Source organism: Castanea sativa, chromosome 2, assembly GCF_040712315.1.
Source record: "Castanea sativa cultivar Marrone di Chiusa Pesio chromosome 2, ASM4071231v1".
In the NCBI taxonomy this organism is placed as follows: domain Eukaryota; kingdom Viridiplantae; phylum Streptophyta; class Magnoliopsida; order Fagales; family Fagaceae; genus Castanea; species Castanea sativa.
In genome coordinates, this window is record NC_134014.1 from 2,415,844 (window position 1) to 2,438,298 (window position 22,455).

At 33.4% G+C, this 22,455-nt stretch overlaps 2 pseudogenes; one reads left to right on the forward strand and one right to left on the reverse strand.

The window, feature by feature from the left end:
- The first annotated feature begins 4,657 nt into the window (after window positions 1-4,657).
- LOC142626268 (TMV resistance protein N-like) lies at window positions 4,658-9,755 on the forward strand (annotated as a pseudogene).
- A 3,276-nt stretch (window positions 9,756-13,031) lies between these two features.
- Window positions 13,032-13,775, reverse strand: LOC142624291 (uncharacterized; annotated as a pseudogene).
- Window positions 13,776-22,455: the final 8,680 nt, after the last annotated feature.

Sequence of the window (22,455 nt, forward strand, 5' to 3'; positions counted from 1 at the left end):
AAAGTTCAATTTTGCGCCATGTGTCCCATCTAATTTTATAATTTTTGTGGAAAATGAATTATTGGGTGCAAAAACCAAAGAATCTAGATCCAATTAAATTATATATATATATATCTAATTGTGATTGTTTTTAAATGTACTCGTGCATGTGCAGAGGGTTATACACTAGTCTCTCTCTCTCTCTCTCTCTTCTCTCTCTCTCTCTATAATAATAATAATAATAATAGATGAAATTATATATATCTAATTGTGATTGTTTTTAAATGTACTCGTGCATGTGCAGAGGGTTATACACTAGTCTCTCTCTCTCTCTCTCTCTTTCTCTCTCTCTCTCTATAATAATAATAATAATAATAGGTGAAATTGAGAGAAACTCAAATTAAAATTCCAAATTAGAGTTTCAATTTCGCGTCATGTGTTCTAAATTATTTATTCTTAAAGAGTTTTATTTCTTAATTTTAGAATTAAATGTGGGACCACATCATAAATATTCATCCAAGTGAGTTATTAAGTACAAAAACTAAAGAGTCTAGAATAAATGAATAAAAAAAAAGTGCTTCACAATAATTAAAAAAAATGAAAATTTTACATTTTGATACCTAATAATATCAACACAAATTTTTTAAAGAATTAACAAAATATAAAAATGACTATCAATAGTATTTAAATTATATATATAAGAATTATATTACGCATTTTTTTAATTTTTATGTCAAATGAATTATTACTTGTAAAAATTAGAGAGTCAAAATCTGATTAGATTCTAAATTGGATTTCAATTGGAGTCCAATATTGTGCCATGTGTCCATCTAATTTTTTTAATTCTTGTGGCAACTGAGTTATTAAGTGCCAAAATCAAAAAGTCTAAATCTAATTAAATTCTAAATTATATATATATATATATATATATATATTTAATGAGAAATCACTACATATTTTAGAAATGTACATTTTTAAAAAAGTGTAAGCTAATACTATGTATAATTTGAATATCTTCTCAAAAAAATGTACAATTCGAACCCTATAATTATGATTGTTTTTAATTGTATTCGTATATATGCATGAAATTACACTCTAGTTTAATCTTAATAGAAAGGAAGATAGCTTTGTTGACTTTTTAAAAAATTTGAGCATTAGCATTGGGGTGGAAAAAGTAAAACCCTACAAATTACTATCTTACACTCACACAAGCCCGAAACATGCAACAACCATGTTTCAATATCTTATAAATTATACAACTCAACTACAGTAGATTGCTACATTTACACATTACTAATCACTGGTTTTAAACTTAAAAATCAATTATTTATTCACTCCACGCTCTCTCTCTTTTCTTCCCTGATAATATTTTACTGTTGATTTATAATATTTTATCGTATAGTTATCGTGCGTACCTAGATGGAGCTCTTAGGTCCAATTTCTATTTGGGCTCACAATCTATTTATTTTATGGGCTTTTGAATTTCCTACAATGGGTGGTCCTGTGCTCAGTAGCCCAAAGCGCTTGCTCTCTATACTCTCGAAATTGTTCTCCCTTTCTTTCCCAGAACGATCACTATCCTTGCTCTGCCTTTTTCCCCTCTAATTGCCAACCCCTTTTTCAAATTCCTATCTATTTTTTATAGCCTAAGGTTGGTGGAAGGATTATGATTGTTTTCATGGTGAGTGGGAGAAGAGGTCCAATGCCATTACACTTAAGTGGGTGTTTAGTTGGGAGTGGGAAGAGGTGAGAGTGGCATTGGAACTGGTTCCACCGCTGGATGGACTGCTTGGCAGCGATACTCCCAAGACTTCACTGTGCTTACGGGGGACTCATCTTTTTGGGAAATTGCATCCCCCGAGCAAACAGGATCTCACCTTTATGGTTTATATCATAACTAGCTTCATAGCGTTTTTCGGATTTGAGTTGGCTGCCAAGGACCATCTAGATCGTGTTCGTGGACTTGATAAAGTATGTGATTTTGCTCGTGATATTTTAGGACTCGAGGCCCAACGAGTTTTAGGCTTTGTATGCGTGGCATTATTGTGATGGGTTTTGTGAGTATTGGGCTTACAAAAGAATAGCGTCCTGTACAGTTATATTATTTGATTATGTTATATTTTAAAATAAAAATTGAGATATTGAATGTATTGTAAAACTAATGTAAATACTCTAGTTTGTAGGGGGACATTAACATACTTTCCCGACTCTTTTTTATTTAATTTTTTTTCCTTTATAGAAGATAAGAAAAGACTTTGAGATTATTTTGTAAAAAGATATCAAAAAAGAAAAAAAAATTATAAAAAGATTATCTAAATCAAGAATGTATTTTGACTAAATTTTGATTAAAAAAAATCTTTATACATATATATATATATATATATATATATATATATAAAACTAAAATACTCTCTACAATTTTTCACGTTAACACAATATTTAAAAAATAAAATTAAAAACTTTATTTTACTAAAAAAAACAGGATTCTTATCTTAAAAAAAATAAAAAACCAAGCTTTCGTTTAGATACAGCTTATTTTGCTGAAAACTGAAAATACTATAACAAAATATTTTTTAAATATGTAAATAGTACTGTAGGACCCATGTTTATTATATTTTTTTCTAAATAAAATAGTTGTGGATCCCATGAAGAGTACATGACAGTATACTTTGTCTCCTAAAAGCTAAACGAACGCGTGCATAAATAAAAAAGTGAATTACAAAATGCCAATGCTGGAAAATAATTCCTATCCAAATGTATACTTAATCTGAAAACATTAAGAATTGAAAATAATATAGTAAAATAATTTTTAAATATATAAATAGTCCTGTATGACTAATTTTTTATGAAAAATTTATTGAAAAGTAAAATTTGTTGCTCTACAAACAATGCATGGTACCTACTCATGTGCACTGTACCATGAGAAAAGTCAACTGCGGCTTTATTTTAAAAAAAAAAAAAAAAAACGTGGAAACGCTGCCACCGTTTCCACCCTCTTCTATTTAAGAACGTAGCATATGATCACTCCAGAACGATCCTGCAATCATTAACAAAAATACGGAGACATATCATGATAACGTGACACTCTCTAAAACCAACCATCCTCTCTACCTCTCTAAGCTCTTCTTCTCTCTCTATATCCCCGATAGTTTCTGAAAATACATTCCAAACGCGAAAGTCTACTCAAAGGCACAGAGAGAGAGGACAGACACCCATGACGGAGCCATAGCTGCCGTTACCCATCAAAGCCATCACAAGATCTCCATTGTCATAACAAGCAGGCCCAGTTACCAATGCTTCAAACTCTGGCCCCAGTTATCCAATCAGTTCTTTTACTGGTGTTGTTGGCATATAATTGGTACTGGTAGTGCTACTGTTGATTTGTACTCCTGTTTACTTTCAAAGAATAGTTGGTTGAATCAAAATCCAAATAATTGGTGTTGGCTAAATTACCAACCCATGAGTTGTGTTGAAATTATATATAAACAAACAAAAGAAAACTATTAGATTATTAGATAGAAGCTTAAGGATAAAACATAAGGATGAGACATTTGAATTTAAATAAAATACAATAGTTGGAACCAAATCCACTGCAAGTTTATCTGAAAGTTGTAGAAGCATTTGAATTGGAATTTTGATTTGCAACATGATCTGTAGAGGCAACGTGAGCTGTAGATCAAAGGCATTTATCTTGACAGGGTCTAGAGCTTACAAGTAAATAAGTAATCAAATTCAAATAGCACATTATGCATTTCTGTATAAACAGAGAAATTGTATCCTTGAATCATGTACCTATGTAAAAATTAGTACACTGATCACACTCCACACAGATTGAGTAATGAATTTTACTTTTGATTTTGGTGAGTGAGTGATTCTACTCTAGGTTCTGATTTTTAGTTTTCTGAAATTTAGCTGCTGTTAATTATTAAACAAAGAGTTAGAGATGGAATTTGAGAAGTTGCTTAATTAAATTCTTTGTTAGTGCTCTTTGATTCATCTTTTCATTTTCTGCTCACAATTTGTACATGGTTTTTTTCCTTAATGAATTTGTATAGCTATTTAATTGATTGGTTTAGAATTGTTATGGTTTCAATGATGTCCAGTGGTTATTTGACTTATTTCTAACTATGATGTTGCTAACTAATTGTCATGTAAGCCAAATCTAAGTTTAATGTTATAATTTTCCTCTGCCATTCAAAGATGTTGCATAATAAATATATTCAAGCCTAATTTGTAGACTGTCCAATCCTCTGGCGTAATCTCAACATGTTCTATTGACAGGCTTATATCGATGATAATTGAGATGTTATGGATTGGAATCCTATTTTAATTTGATTGATATTTTCCATTCACTAATTTAATGTTTCCTATGAAGGATAGGAATTTCTGACATTGAAATCCTAATGTACAATTAAAGAGGAAGAAACAAAGAATTTTTTAAATCTTCATACACAATAGTTTTTCCGTGCATCGCACGGGTTGACGACTAGTAATATATATCTTTATGATTGAAAAGAATCCAACGATCTCCTTTTATCATTTGTCTTTCTTTCCCTTCTCTCTCCTGCAATGTCATCGAATCCAATGCTAATCTCACTTTAACTCTATTCTTCTCCACTTTCTTTGCAGCTGAATGCTGGTGATTTTTTCCGGGGAACAATTGCTTCCATGACCTTCCATGGCCACTCAAACAGCCTGATTTCCTTCTTCTTCTTCTTGGAAATACGATGTCTTCCTTAGTTTTTGTGGTGACAACACCCGCAAGAATTTTACAGACCATCTCTATACTGCTTTGAAACAAAAAGGCATTACCACCTTTAGGGATGATGAGGAACTTGAGAGAGGAAAATATATAAACTCAGAGCTCTTGAAAGCAGTAGAAGAGTCTAAGTATGCAATCGTTGTTCTTTCAAGAAACTATGCATCTTCAAAGTGGTGCTTGATTGAAATAGCAAAAATTGTCGGATGCATGAAAGACAATGGGTTGACAGTTTTGCCTGTCTTTTACCATGTGGATCCCTCTGATGTACGGAACCAGACGGGGAGGACTTTCATCGAAGCCTTTGCTAAGCACTCAAGAAATCCCAAGATTAACAAAGAGGATGTGCAAGCATGGAAAGCTGCTTTGAAAGAAGTTGGCAATATCTTTGGATGACATTTACATGATAGGTAACATTTTTCTTTTCTTCTTTCGGTGTCAACATAGATTACTTGGAAACTTGTGCATAATCAATATTTACTTTTTCTAGTTGAATCCAAACAGAGAAAATTTCAGTTTGTCACCTGTATGTATTATGAACTTAGGAAATTACAGCTCAAGTTGGACTTTGGTTCTTACTGAATTACTGATCAATATGGACAAATAAAGTCACGAACTTCGTAATCCGCGTTTTGTAAGTGGTTTGTCAAGACAAGGAAGCTTTGCCTTTTATAGTTGACCCTTAATGATTTCAAAGTAAATGCTTGCCTCTTTCAGTTCAAGATGTCTAATACAGCCAGTTCGCTCATCCGAGATTGCTAGTGCAGCAACTCCACTTCTAGCATTTGAACCTCTCAACTCACATACAATACAACCTGAAATATGCCAACTCCACTTCTAGCATTTGTTGCATACAAATACAATGAAATTTGACATGAAACATGCCAACATTAAAAAAAATCCTAGCACTTGTGATTTCTAAATGGTTACCCCTTCAAGAAAGAGCAGGGCTGCAGGGGTTGATAAAGAAAAACAAAGAACAAGAAGGGGCCCAGCCAGATGGTGAACCACTGAAATTTAAGATCATTTTGGCTTGAAAAGCAACAATAGAATTCGTACCCCCTCCTCCCAAAAAAAACCATGACATGTATCTCTATAAGTTGCTGTCCTGTATGTCAATCTGAAGAACAATTTGGGAGGGCTGGAAAATAGCCTTCATGTATCAATAAAATAATTTGAAGTTGTGTTATAGATACTTCAATCGGTCTTTTTATATGTTTTTTCTTATTGTGAACATTAAAGAAAAAGAAAAAAGGATCATGAAAATATAAATCCAAGAAAAATACTACAAGGGACTAAATAGAATTAGGCACACTCACAAAGCACTGAATTGTTATATAGTCATGATGCTGCTATAATACATTTTTTGAATTCCCCTTTTGCTATTGAACGAAGATAAGTTTGAATTTATACAAAATGCTTTGCGTCTTTAATGTGGCTAACTCTATCTCCTCAAAATGATTGTTTTACTGTCTTCTTTGTAGGCATGAATCAAAAGTTATCCAAGAAATCCTTAAAAGGATATATAAAGAATTGAATAGAAATTCTTAAGGACTGTTTCTAAGGATCTTGTTGGAATAGAATCTCGTGTGAAGGAAATGTTGGAATTTTATTTGGATGAAGGGCTGGGTGGTGTTCGCTTTGTAGGGATTTGCGGGATGGGTGGAATAGGCAAAACTACTCTTGCACAAGAAATTTATCAAAGAATTTCTGGTAAGTTTGAAGCTAGCAGCTTTATCTCTAAGGTAAGAGAAGAAACTAAAAAACAAGGCCTAGTTTCTTTACAGAAGCAACTTCTTTCTAAGATCCTTATGGAAAGTGAAATAAATTTTGGGGATGTTAGTGAGGGAATCAATCTTATAGTGAATAGAATGTGTAATAAAATGGTTCTTATTGTTCTTGATGACGTGGATGATGGAGAACAATTAGAAGCACTTGCAGGGAAACATGATTGGTTCGGTGTAGGAAGTAGAATCATTATAACAAGTAGAAATAGCCATTTGTTGAGAAGTCATGAAGTGGATGATGTATATGAAGCTAGGGGGTTGAACAGAAATGAGGCTTTGGAGCTTTTTAGTTGGAGAGCGTTCAAGAAGAACTATCCTGAAGAAAATTATGTGGATTTGTCTATGAATTTTGTGAGTTACGCTAACGGCCTACCTTTAGCTCTTAAAGTTTTAGGCTCTTCATTATTTGGTAGAAAAACTAATGCATGGAGAAGTGCTTTAGATAAACTAAAAGTAGGACCTGATATAAAAATTATGAACATACTTCAAATAAGTTTTGATGGGCTACTGTATACAGAGAAAGAATTGTTCCTAGATATTGCATGTTTCTTCAAAGGAGAGAAAAATGATCACATAAGAGATATATTAGAAAGTTTTGGTTACTACCCAGACTACAATATTGACATCCTCATAGACAAATCTCTTATAACCATTGATAATTGGGGAACTTTGTGGATGCATGATTTGTTACAAGAAATGGGTCATGAAATTGTTCGTTGTGAATCACCTAAAGAGCCCGGTGGACGTACGAGGTTGTGGATGTATGAGGATGTCCTTCATGTATTGGAGAATAATACTGTAAGTTGACTATAGTCTAAATCTAAACTTTGAGAAGTATATATAATATTACAAAATATTCTAAGAATTTACGAATTATTCTAATTTCATTGTTTTTGGTTATTAGGGAACAGACATTGTTGAAGGCATAGTCCTAAACACACATGTGGGTAAAGTGGAATACTTGAAAGCCTTCTCAATGATGAAAAAATTGAGATTGCTTAAAATTGGAAATATGCAACTTCGACAACACCTCATTGGAGGTAATTAGGAACTTCCAAAAGGCCTCATTTATCTTTCTAATGAGTTACGGGCTTTAGAATGGCATGGATATCCTTTAAAATCCTTGCCAAACAATTTCCAACCAAATAAACTTGTCGAACTCAGATTGCATTGCGGTTGCATCAAATAACTGTGGAAAGGAATTATGGTAAGATTTTTACTTATGTAAATGTGTATTTCTACCTTTTGAAGGCTTGAGTTTATCTAATTATTTATTGGTTTATAACAGATTTTAAAAAAGTTAAAACTTATTGACTTGAGTGACTCTCAAAACTTGACTGAGACCCCAGACTTTAGTGGAGTCCAAAATCTCAGGCAATTGATTCTTCAACGTTGTACAACATTGTCTAAGATTCATGAATCTCTTGGAAATCTCAAACGACTTATTCGATTGGATCTAAAAGGTTGTGAACGCCTTGAAAGCCTTCCACACAAGATCAACTTGGAATCTCTTGAAGTTTGTATTCTTTCGGGATGTTTAAGGTTGAAGAAATTTCCGGAAATTGTGGGAAATATGTCACATTTGTCGGAGCTTTATTTGGACAATACTGCCATTGAGGATCTATCAGTAGAGCATTTAATTGGCCTTGTTAAATTGGACATAAGAGATTGCAAGAATCTTTCAAGCTTTCCTAATGTTAGTTGTAGTTTGACATCTCTAAAAACTCTAACTTTATCTAGCTGCTCAAAACTTGATGAATTGCCAGAGTACTTGGGAAATGTTGGAGGCCTAGAGGAGTTAGATGTAAGTGGAACTGCTATAAAGAGAGCTACCTTCCTCCATTATTCTCTTGAAAAATCTCAAATTCCTTTCTCTCCATGGATGTGAAGAACTCCTCGGCTTTCCTTTAATGCAACAAAGAAGTCCAAATCCCATGGGCATATTAGAGCATTCTTTGACCCAACTAGTTCTAAGTTATTGCAATATTCGGGAAATTCCGGATGACTTTGGCTGCTTGTCATCTTTAAAACAATTAGTTCTAGAAGGAAATAGTTTTGTTTTCCTTCCTAATAGCATCATTGGACTTTCTGCATTGAAAAGTCTTCGTTTAAATGGTTGCACTAGTCTTCGATCATTGCCAAAACTTCCATTAGGTACCAACTTGATTGATGCATCAGGGTGTGCCTCATTGGAAACATTTGTATTATGGCCAGAAGATAGTATTATCCCGAATCTCATTCTTTTAAATTGTGACAAATTGAGTGAGAATCAAGGCTACGGTGACATGTTGTTAACAATTTTAAGGCATCATTTGATTAAGGTATCTCTCTCTCTCTCTCTCTCTCTCTCCTTGTGTATATGTGTGTGTGTGCTGCACTTGCATGTGAAGTTCTAAGCATCATGATTTGTATGTTTCAGATGTACCATATCAAAAATCAGCTGCAATATGGTCCCGTGTTTCCAGGGAGTGAAATCCCGAAGTGGTTTAGGCACCAAAATGCGGGGGCTTCCGTGAATCTACAAGTGCCTTCAGATTTATGTAACAAATTCATGGGGATCGCTGTGTGCGTTGTTTTTGTATTCTGCCCATATCATCCATTTATAAGACAAAATGATGAGAATACGCTTTGGTTTTCTGTTAAAGCCAACGGAATTCTGATTCCAGGTACTGATCGCTTTAAAATATTTGGTAAGCTCGAATTGTATCAACATCACCTTTACATGAGATATCTTCCCTCTCCATTCTTCGGAAAGGACTGGGAAGAAGCATTGAGTCAAAGTCATGCTGTTGCTACTGGTTTCAGTCATCAGATTGAGATTACATTTGAAATCAGAAATCCAGGCATGAAGGTTACGACATGTGGGGCCCGTTTGGTATATGAGCAAGACATTGAAGCTCTGATTCCAAACTTTATACGCTCTAATCAAGACATTGAAGATGCCAGGCAAACTAAAGCTGAGTGTAGCAGTAGCATCATCAGTATCACTCATAACTATGATGAGGATGTGAATCGGGCTGTACCTTGTGGAGAAGGTACCTCTAATGACGTAGACACACCACACCCAAAGGGGATACAGCTCCCTAATCTAATTGAAAGACTCATGCTGTGTTTGGGAAAATGGATTGGCAATTTATGTACACAAGGACAAGGTGACTCTGATTATGAGTAAGAGGCATCCCAGTGAAATTGGTAGCTTTTGATGAATCTGCACAGCTGATCAACTTCTTCTCTCTGATTTTTTGTAAGTCACCTATTTTTCCCTCTTATGGAACTTGTTTGTTAGTGGCTGTAGATTTCTTATTTCTTCTTTAAAAAATCATTGGCATTTTTTTTATAAAAAAAAACCTGTGACAAGGGCCATACTGGATGCAAATTGTCACATTGATAGCTGATGAGAAAATATGTGCAACTGATTGTATGCCACGGTAGCCGTTTTTGTTCAATTATGTTGGATGTTATATTCGCCACTCTTGTTGTTGCTCTCTTTCTAAAGTGTTTATTAATTTACCACAAGTTTGCATAGGGGAAAGCAATAGATGCATGCCACTGCAGTGTGGTAAAATAAAAATAAAAATTTAGGCCTAATTCCCTGGGAGGTTGGCTTCTCTCATACCATCCTTTTCAAAATTAGACTCAAGAGAGAATTCCTATTTGTTTCTTGCAGGTCCTATTTCCCTGGCGAAGTTAAATTGCAACAAAGGTGATAAAATTGTTTGCAAAGTTTTCTTGTTGAGTATAATAGAAGTAATGCACCTTGATGGCTTATGTTTAGAGATCTGATTTTTTTTTTTAATCATTTAAAAGTGGGAAAACTATTCTAAGACTTCAGGGTCTGGAACAGAAGGGGGATGGAGGGAGAGGAGAGGGGAAGTACCTGTTTCCAGCCACGTCACTCTCTCCAAAGACTACACTTCAGTGAGCTGGTGCTTGATTGAACTAACAAAGATCATTGAGTGCATGAAAACATCAAGAGCATTTCAAAGATATCATAGACAATGTGTACATGTGGAGAGCTGCTTTGAAACAAGCTACTAATATTTCTGGATGGGAATTACACCATAAGAAAGATTTTCTTTTCAAATAATGCTACTTTTATCATTACTTTAATTTCACTACAGTCCAAATTTGGTACTTTTTATATTGGTAGATGAGTTTCTGGTATCATTGATCAGGTTGGAATTATTATCTGGAGCTAATAGGTTGCTTAATGTGTATTTATAGGGAACAAAGGCAAATTTAGGTGTAATTATCTCTCTTTTTTCCCTGGAATAATTAGTGTAAATTTTAATCCAACAGAAAAACAAGCAGCTTAAGCTGCTGAAAGTGACTATAACAATAAGAGACAAGGCTGAATCTTATGGCATCCTTAATGAATTTGAAAATGGCTTCTTCATCTTTAAAATTGTGAGCATAACATCTCCGATTTTCTGTCCATATATGACAGATTTCATCCGAGTAGGCTACTTTTAGAAGTATAGCACATTTGAACTCTGCTTCCCAATGATCAATTTGTCTACATATATAGAAACCGTAGGCACAAAAAAAAAAAATTGTTTTCTGCATTGTCAGAAGATTTGCAGAACACACAGTATTTCTGTATTATTACCTCTGAACTTGGCTATCCTTGGTAGTTGATTTTTAAAAAAGATATGGTCAACTAAGCTATAAAAGAATACTTAAGCATTTGAAAACCTTTTATTTTATTTTATCTTATTTTACTAATCTAGGATTGGAAGAGAATTTCTGATTGCCTACTAAGTAGCTATACAATTTTCTTTATAGTATTGAAGCAGTCCCACTGAGCATATATGCACGTTGATATATTTGAATCTTTACGCATCTCTAGTGATTCCAACTGGAATCTTTGATCTGGCAAAAGTTGAACAATTGCATCGTTGTTTAAGATTTGGATACTTTGGCTTTTGCGGAACTAGAAGTATCATGCTACACTCTGTACATAAGTTTGCAGTAGTGGCCAATTTGGATGCCTATGGTCATGCCATAGAACATGTCCTTCATTTTTCCTCCATATCCAGTTACACACCTCCTTAATATTCCAAAAGGCACAACCTCTCTCTACTTCCTCCTAAGACAAAAACATGGCAACCCTTCAATTCACTCCATCTCCTACACTCATTCTACCAAGACACAACCACACCAACAACCTCTCTGTTACTTCATTCCATCTCAAATTCAAACCATCCTGGCTCTCTTCACCTGTTGTTCAATCATACAAAGTGGTCATTGAGCACGAGGGTCAAACTACCCAACTAGAAGTGGAACCAGACGAGACCAGGGCTGTCTATCCCACATGACTGCAAGCTTGGGGTATGCATAACTCGCCAAGCTCGGCTCTTGAGTGGCTCAGTTGATCAGAGTGATGGTCTCCTTAGTGATGATGTGGTGGAGCGAGGTTATGCAGTTTTATGTGCATCTTTATCCATGCTTGGATTGTCACATTAGAACTATTCCTGAGGATGAACTGCTTTCTTTGCAATTAGCAACAGTTAATGACTAATAATTTTGATTTTTGTTGGTTTTTAATATAGTTTGAGGATGTTGGTCCTTTATTGTTGAAATGAGTTTGTTTCTGCTTCTTACTCATAATAATCATGTTATGTGCTGCATTTCAGTTAATATTTGTGTAATCATCTTGGTTTTCAATCCTGTTTGAAAATGGCATTGATTCAAAGTATAAAACTAGGGACATAATTTTTTTTTTCTACACTGATGATATCATCTATTTTGATTGGCTTATAATAAAGTTGTGTCAATAATATGAGACTATGTGAAAGTGTAACTTTAACAAGTAGTCAAAAAATGCATTGCTTTTGTTAAAATTGGCCATGGCCAAAATGCAGCTGGATCAACCGGGCAGAGGAAGGCTGTTGCTCTATGTTATGGGCTAAAACAAATGTCTATATCACTAAGTTATGGTATTTGCTATTGTGGTGGAAATGTGGATAATGGTATGGTTAGTGATCCATCCAGATGGGATGAACAAAAATATATAAAGCAATTATATTAGAAATCGAAGTTTAAAACCATGTAATGATGTATTGGCCGGAATTAAGAAATTCATACATTACAAAGAAGAAGTCCAAGAACACCAAATGCTTGTACAAGATATGATGCAAGACAATACTAACACCCTAATAAATAACTGATCCTACTACAGAATCATGTGATCACGGTCAGCTAAATTCCTCTCATCCTGTGTTTAGTTGTGGAGCAGAGAGAGGTTAACAAAACCACACTAAGAATCTTACAACCTTTGGGGTTGGAATTGTATTTTTGTAGTTATAGGTCCTCATCTTCTCATCAAAGGGTCTTCACTAAAATTTTCTCCTGCTGTGAACTGTCTCATAATGGTCAGATCAAACTATAACAGTTCACATCAGAAAGCAAAAGGTGTCAGTTTCAAATAAAGAAGTAAAATTAAGAGTAAAGACTCAGGTGACAACTGACTGGACTAGCTATAAAGAACAAATTGAACCATGCTTCTAAGGTGTAGATGACAGACCACCTCTTATGGGTCTCTCTTGCTTAAGCTTCACCTTCACATTAACACCATTATCAATGATAGATTGAAGCACAATCTGAAGATTCCATTCCAATCTGTCCCCCTTCCTTGGAGTGTAAACCACATCATGAATATCATCAGCCAATGCTCTCTGAGCCAGAACTGCCCCACAGCACCACAAGCAGTCACATTTCTAGTTGATGCCAGGTCAAACTTCATGTCTTTAGAAATGGAATGTGCCATACCTATCAAAAAAAGAAAAAAGAAATGGAATGTGCCACGGCAACAGCCTCACTTGTCACACTGTGAACAACACAGAAGCCTTGGATATGTAAATGTCCAAGCAAAAAGGTTCATGGTGAGGACACATAAGCAGATTATAATTCGGAGTCCTTAGCTTCTTATTACCAACACAAGCATTATCTATTTTGTCAAGTGGAGACTTAACAAATTTGTTGCTTACTACCTTAGGAAGTATTTCAACTTTTGGGGCAATGTTACCACTTGGGATTTCCTTTTTCTCTATCTTTTTGCTTTCCTTTCGATCATTCTCTAGATTTGAAGACTTTCTCTGGTGGAAATCAAGATTGTACTCTTCAAATTCCTTGGAATCCCGATCAAGTTTCTAGAACAGATTGCCACAAATTTTCATATTATCAATGTCATCGAAGTCCTGATCACACTCAACAACTTGAGAATAAGAATTAGCTGGTTTATCAACCATTAGAGAATTTGTTCCCAATGAAGAACTCCATCTACTCCTCACCAACCTTGTGCAACTATTTCCTAGGAAGTGTAACACCCACCTCACATAAATTTCATTTAATTGCTTCTAGAGTGAAGTTGATAAATTATTTAATTTATTTTTTAGGTGATATTATTTTATATTATGATCACTACAAAGAAAATAAATAAAAGAAGATGTGATGTAAGAGTTATTTTTGTGGATTATTCATATTTAACTTTTAGTCTCCTTATCAGTTAAGGAAATTGATAAGAGATTAAAACCTATTTAGATTAAGAGTTTAAGTGTTATTGGAATGCTTTAGAGTTCTAAACTATCTAAACAACCTTAATTTGAGGTTGGTCTTGGAAGTCTTGGGAATTAAAGTCTTGGAAGCTTATCTAAGTTTTAGTAGGCCTTAAACTCTAGTTCATGTAGGAGTGTTATTTAAGAGTGCCAATTAGAGTGAGATTGGTCTTCCTAGACTGAATGGGAGCGTTATTTTAGAGGTATATATATACATACTGGATTTTTTTAAGTCAGCCAAGTGAAAGGAATTTTTCTTTTATTTATTTTGGGAGCAACAACTTGCTATTTCCCTAATTGCTAAGCTTCACTAGGACGAAACTGTAGAGGTAATCCTTTATATGTTGAAGTTGATCATTCAGTCTATTATAGCATGTTAATATAGATAGATAATATCCTTAATGGGCTAAGGTGGATGATTGTTAGGGAATATCATAATGGGTCCACGTCCCATAGAATTAATTCGATTGAATAGTACATTGAACTTTTCTTGAGTTTCTATATACATGTTTAGCATGTAACGAGGCTGTATTATATTGGTTACCTGTTGGATTTGAAGACCTTTGGTCTAACAAAGGTTGATATATATATTAGATTAATATATTAGATTAAATTTCTACTAGTCAGTACATGCTATAGATTGCTATACGGGTAGAGATTTCTATGGATGCTATACATATATTTGGATCTTATAGAGTATTTCATGGTGGCATTGAAGTGTTATATGAAACCTTAAAGAAAATATGAATCTGACACTTAACTAGACAATGGTTGTATTGATATTAACCTATTAGGACTTGATGAAAATCTTGGTGAACCGCCAGCATGCATATTCTCATTAGATGATATCCTTACGGGTGGTAATACCTCTATTAGCCTCAAGGACATAATAGTAGCGAGGAGAAGTAATATATTATGGAGGATTGTAGAGATGTTTAAAGGCTAGTAAGTTATTAGGAAGTGTCCCTTACATCCTTATGGTATATGTCAAGGTGGATTAATTATATAATTGTGGAGGAAGAGCTCATTTGATTTTGGATCAAGACTACGAGTATTAGCAACTAGAGGTAAGTGGACTTCAGATCATAATGTCTCTTAAGACGTGTATACTTATATATATTTTTGGTAAAAATATATTTATATATACATAATTGCAAAAGTGAAGTTTCAAAAACTTATACCATTATCAATGCGTTATACATACCTAAATTTTACTATTTCTTTGTGTGCGTGAGACTATTTCTCTGTTTGGCTGCAAGGAAACTTCAGGAAAAGTAATGTCAAAAGGGTAAAAAGCTTTTGAATTCTATCTTGTTTTGATGTTTTAGTTTCGGGTAATTGTAATGCTTGACTAATATGGGCTGAAATAGTGGTGCCAGACATAGTTCTTGAGTTCTCGACTTTCTGGGTTCCCTTGGAAACACACACACACACACACACACACACACACATATATATATATATATATATATATATTTTTTTTTTTTTCTTTTTTTATTATCTTATATTTTTCACAGAAACTGGATGAGTGAGAAAATGCTGGGGTTTATGCTTTCGTATGGCTTTGCTAGAAATTTCTTTCCTTAACATAAAATGTATTTTTTTTACCAAGAAAGTAGGAGAAGTTATCGTAGGTTATGTTGTTTTGTATATATGTTTTTTGAAGGTACCAGTTGGAGCCATGCCAGAAAGTTTTGAAGGAGAATATAATCGTTTATTTGGGGACATTTTGTCGGAACACCCACATTTCTGTACTGCATATACACAAGCTGAGACACTTGATAGGGATGCCCCCAAAAGAATATACGCCTCTTTCTCGCACCTACGGTGGCTCTGGTTCAGCAGGTAAGCTACAATTTATCATGTTGTTTTGTAATTTGATGTTCAGTTTTGGGTTGTATTTTAGTTTGAAACAATTTTTGTAGTTTATACGGCTGTTACATTGCATAATAATGAAGTGGTCTGCTTCTTTCTTGGTATGGCTGAAGTGGTAGGTGTAGGCTGTGAGAAGGGGGTTGGGCTGTTGGTTTTAGTGCTTATGTATTCAATTTCTCATCATGATTCTAGATTTTAAGAAGGAGCTTTCCGATTCTACATGCTTCAAGTTCAGCTTGGAAGGGAGTCTGGCATTTAATAAATAGAATGAGAAGCTTTACACAAGCCTAAATGTTGATAAAACCATTTTTTTTTACATTCTCAATTCTTTGCTGGTTTATTGAACATACCACAAAGAATGAAACAGCAAAATAGAATTTGTTGCATAGATGACTACAAGGCATCAAATAGTTCTGCAGCTTCTGCTTACACTCATTTTGGATGTCCTTGTTGTAAATTGGAAAATATTTTCTACGTTATGCTAATATATTGGCTCTCTAGCTGTAAAATTCTGGGGGGTGCAAATTGCTGTTGACACTGCATCTCCTGCTAATCATGCTCATGTAACTGGGAAGATGCCAGTGGATTAACTATTATCTTCTGGAGATAAAGAGGACTGTACTGTTTAGCCTTGGATGAGTTCAGCTGCTATGTGGAGAAAGAGGCTTTTCATAGGATGTATTCCAATTGAAGCTAATGCTGTTAATGTGCAGTTGCATTTTAGTCAGTTTGGCCACGTTTTGGGCGCGTATCTTCCCAAGGTTAAATTAGCTGATTTGTATCTAGTTTAATTGAGAATGATGTGGATAATTGTCAGACTAGAATATTACTGCATCTTTTTTCACAGCAACTTTTTTCTATTCGCTTACATCATGTCCACACAACATGTAATTAGATGTGTTGTTAAACCTGCTTGCTTGCCGAGCGATACTTTTACCACCTTATTTATGTGCCAAAAATTCAATATTTTGCAACACAATAATAGTTGAAATCAAGATGTTGTGATATGACAAGAAGACGGAAAATGAACGCTTAGAGGTACACCAATTGGAAAACAGACAAGATATTCTGCCAAATTCATCTTGGGATACAAATTGAAATTAGTAACTGCTCAAAGGCTTTTCCTGGTACTAATTGATTACATGGTTTTTTCACGTTGCTATTTGCATATCATTGAAATTAATTTTGTACTGTAATTGCATATTTTGTGTTATATATTAGTATTATTTATCACATCCTTCTGGGTTTTGCCCATATGTTATTGGCTTAACTAATATCATGATGCATTTTTCATCAGGATTAAAGAAAAACCTGTCTTAGGGGGTTTGGTTTTGTGGCATTTGCTGTTGAAATTTCAGCTGATACGCTTCTCAGAGAGTACATTGGATACCTGGGCAGTGGTGTGTCAGCAGATGTTATCATGATATATGTATGATATGCCTCTTGTTGGCGTTGGGACATGTGCTTGGGCCTATTATGCACTCGTGGTTAGCCGAGTATCAAAGGAAAGAGTCTCAGAAATTCCTTATTATCTAAAAGAAACTCAATAATTCTTGGAGAGGTCAAAACAAAGGAAAGCATGGTGAAGAGTGTGAGAAAAGATTTCAAATTCAGGACAATGTTTAAAGGAAATGGCTGCGACTCTATCCTAAACTGAGTTCTCTGTTGTAACTGGTTTGTACCTCATTCCATCTTTAATGACCTCTGCTTCAAAGTTTGCTTGTAGCTGGGTTTGTGATTGCTTTGTTTGTAGAAACAAGATGTTGGGCATGATTAGTACCAATATGGTGCTGAAGTTTAGTTTGAAGACTTGAGCGTCTGTCTAACTGTTACAAACCATGGATAGAACTCACCCTTGAAAACCGGCTTGCAATGGGAGGGTGCCCAAGAGGGTTAAGCTTATACTTAATCCATGTGGGACACTAGAATCATAACAAGAACTGGGTTAGGATGATGTAACACTGTTTTTATGTTGAGTAGGGAGTTTATGTCGGGCAGATGCCCATGTTGTAGTGGACTAGCTAATGTCTCAGTGTTTCAAGGGTTTCCCATTATATTGGTTTGTTTCAAATCAATAAAAATTTCTGAATTTTTTTATTGATGGTTGCATTTGTCATTGTCTTCCCACTTTAGCACCTTCGTATCCCATCACAATGTTTTACTTTTTAATTTTTGGTGAAAAGAATGATTTATTTATTGAAACTTAGAAGCTAAAACATCTGTCCAGAAGACATATCAAATAGATGGCTAGTTACGAGAGGGACCATAGGGTACTCACGAGGAGTGTCGATTTGAAAAAGATCTCACACATAGCTATACATTACAAAACAGTGATCATATTCTTTCACAGTGTTTTACTGATAAAGCCAAGTTTACGTTTCTTCTTTTCTTCTGAGGGTGGGGACTAGGGAGGGGAAGGGTCGATGGTGGACGTTAAATAACAGCAGATTTGTTTTTACTTGACTGCTTAAAGAAAAAAGAAAAAAAGAAAAAAAAAAAAAAAGGAAAAGGTGAAAAAAAAAAGCCTTACCCAACCTCTAGAAATTTCCAGGTAATGACATACCTTTTTTTCAAAGAAGAAAAGATTTCCAGGTTTATAAGACACTAGTAGCAGGTGCGGAAAAATTTAATATAATTATTTTTTATTGGTAATTATTGAATTAATAAATTAGATTGTGTATTTTTAAAAGTCAATATGTGTTATTTGAAATTATGTTTTAAATTAGAAGTTTTTTTTTTTGTATGGTAACAAAATATATTTTGTAGTTGGGAATTATATATAGTGAGATATGTATAAAAACACAATGCAATAATATTTTTTTTATTTTAAATTTTATATTGTAAGATCTATTAGACTAAGTTGTAATCATGTATACTTTATTTATTATTATACAAAAATATGTAATTCAACTCTTATAGGTATATTTTCCTCAAAAAAAAAAAAAAAAACTCTTATGGATATATTTTTATCCAAAACATAGATTCATGTCTCTATCTTCTTCACAATTGAAACTAAAGTGAAAAAGTAAATGAAGATAAATATGCAATAGATCATAATCAATAAACAATATATCATAAAGTGGAAATATAAAATAAAATAAAATGCAAAAAGCAAAAACAAATTTTCATCATATGAACATATGAAAAAATCCAGTAATATATATCTCTTCAAATTCTTAAACCACATGATAACTTAGATTTTATAATAAATCAGACCGACCCATCCATCATGACATTGTAATGTATTCTAGATATATAATCATATAAAAATCACGTTTTGTTTTGTCTCATAAACCAAAAATACTATCTATATATCTAATAAGATCTTTAAAAAGCAACATATGACGAAGAATTCTTAATTTGAACAAAAGATTATATATATATATATATAGAGAGAGAGAGAGAGAGAGAGAGAGAGATGGTGGTGGAGGGGAGATGGAGGGGTTTTGAACTACAAACATGGGACACTATAAAGAATGTCACTAGGCTATTACTTGAACCTCCAAAATTTAATCTAAGAGGCTAGATGTGAGGATATTAGGAATTCCAACAAAGAAATTGTAAGGGCACGTTTTGCTTCCCAAGCCCAAATGGAACGGACAAAGAGTCCAAAACAATGAATTTTTAGAGAGTGGGATAGAAAATGAACTTCAATGAGTTAAGTGGACAACGATCACAGTAGGCTAATTGGTTACTAGAAAGCATAACAAACAGTTTTGAGTAAGGAAAATCCTCCTCGGCAAAGTTCGAGGAAGGTTATTCTTATATATTTATCTTAGACTTAAACACAGGGGCGGACCTACACTAGGGCAGGGGGGCCCATTGCCCCCTCCCCCCACCCAAAAAAAGCTAGTGTATATATATGTGATGAAATTTTAAATTTAGGTCTTAATAGCCCCCAATTAAATAAAAAAAAAAACTGGTATACATATGTAGTTTGAAAAATTAAGATTTTCCCTTATATATATATATATATATTTTGGATTTCTTCTGAAATAGCGTCAAGTTCCATTTTGATAAATGTGTTGAAATGTTTAAAAAACACTTATTTTATATGTTATTTTGTTGACATTTTTATAATATCAAATGTGTAAGAAACACTTATTTTATATGTAGTATTTTGTTGAATATGAAATAGATGTTAGTTTTTATTTTCATAAAAAAAAAATTTGTTTTAAGCTTTGGCCCCCCTAGGTCCGAATCCTGATTCTGTCCTTACTTTAACACAATTACAGTTCTTGAGTGTACAATGTTTTTTCTACAGATTATTTGATGATCCCTTTGTAATGAAGTTTTGCTTCTTTTTATTCCCCTTTTCTACTCCATCTCAGCCCTCCACATGTAGATCAGATTATTGGTTTTGATACTTGTCCCATCAGCACTTTCTTGAAGTCTTTGTGGGTAGTTGTAAGGCTGAATGTTACTGTTCAGGTATCATCTCTACATTAATGCGGCCAGGGAATTAGCTGCAGAGCATTCAATGCGGTGGTAGCTGCTTTCTCCTCAGATATTTCTCAACTCTCTTTTGTCTTATCCTTATCTGATGTTTATGCTTGCCAACATGATTGCTTGTTGCTTTGATCTTGATGAAGGGTCAGACCTTTGACCCTTACTTTGCTTAGCTGAGGAGGTGTTTCTCCTCGGACTACACTCCCAACTCCTTATGACCAGACTTCTTCCATGGACCATTAACTTATATGTCTCCATTAGTATTTACCTGTTATCGGACTATTTAATGTCCTCGGATACAGCCCACGGCCCAATACCCATTTTGGGCCCTTCATCCCTACAGAAATAATCAAGTTCCTTAAGTATTTATACATAAAAAAAAAAAAAAAATTAATAGCATAATGTTGCTCTAGAATAAATTATATTTTGTCTTATTCTCTTTTTAGTCATTTCCTTAAAAGATGATCAACTAAACATAGTAAAAGTTTATGAAGAAAGCTCAGATCAACTAAAAATTTAATGGTGAAAATGCCGATTATTTGTAATAGAATGACTAAAATAAAAATAACAAATGGATTTGAGAAAAGCACATTAGATTTATAAAAGATATTTTACCAAACAAATGGGATGCAACAATAACAAAATTACTACATTGAATACTTTTTTACTCTTTTGATACTCTACAAATAAAGACAAAAAATGTTCATAATCAATATGTTTCAATACACCAAATAAAATTGCATTGACAATGCTAATTCAATTAAGAATAACAAAAGCCAATATCATTCAAAATTTTGGGAAAGAAAACAACAAAATCACATCACAAAATGTAAGAATACTAAAAAGAAATGAAAAAAAAAAGTCACTTTTGAGTGTATATTTTGTTCACCTCAATGGTCTTCCTATTGCTGCCTTAACTAAGAAAATATCTAACAAAAACAATTGATGTCTTCTCAAAATGGTGAAAACTAAAACTTGATTAAAAAATATAGAGAACAATTATTATTGCGCAATTTTTTTAATTTTTTAATTTTTAATTTTTAAAATTTTTTTTTTGTAGATGACGGGGTGATTGTATCTAGAATGTGCATTGGTATATATAACATTATAAAACTTAAATAAATAATCTGAGGGCCTGTTTGTTATGATATCTTAAACTCACATTTTTACATTTTAAACAATTTTACACACATTTTCACACACATTTTCACCCACACAAATTTCAAAAAATTACAAAAATCTTATCTCAAACTACTCTACCAAATACTCCCTCAATGTGTGAGTGAGAGAGAGATAAGGTTGTGAAAAACTAAAATTTTGAAAGAGGAAACACTATAACGGTGGATAAGAAAAAGACACTAAATGCAACTCTAGGTTGGAGATTCGAGTGCTAAAGTTTGGTTTGGGTACTTAAAATTTCAATTGTATATAATAAAAAGATAATGAATTATTCAATTTTAACAATTACTTGAAATTAGAAAGAATAAAACAAAAAGTTGAAATTAATTTGAATAGCTGGATAATCAGATATTTGTATCCAACGAATAGTAACATTTGTAATTTGGAAGAAAAACATTTGCATTTTTTTTTTTTTGCTGAATGAAAAACATTTGCATTTAAGACAATTGAATAGAAACTATTGAATAGTAATAAAGTATATTAACAGGTTTGCCCATGATCTCTATTTAATTATTTTATAGAAAAAAAATAGAAAAATCAAATATCATAAACAATTAAATTATTAAAAAAAAGGAAGAAAGTATAAAACGACAGATGACATGGCTCAATAAAAGTATAACAATGTTAAATACTACGTCTAAACTTTTAGATATATATAAATATAGATATAGATATAGATATAGATTATTTTGTTTGTGTTTCAATTAACTTAACTGATAAAATCTCTCGTACTTATATAAGAGATCGGGTTCGATCTCCACGTACACAAGATGTCGATGATAATAAAATAATAACTTTTATTGAAACCAAATGCTCCTGTGCATTGACAATAACATACTTTCCAGACTCTTTTTTATTTAATTAATTAAAT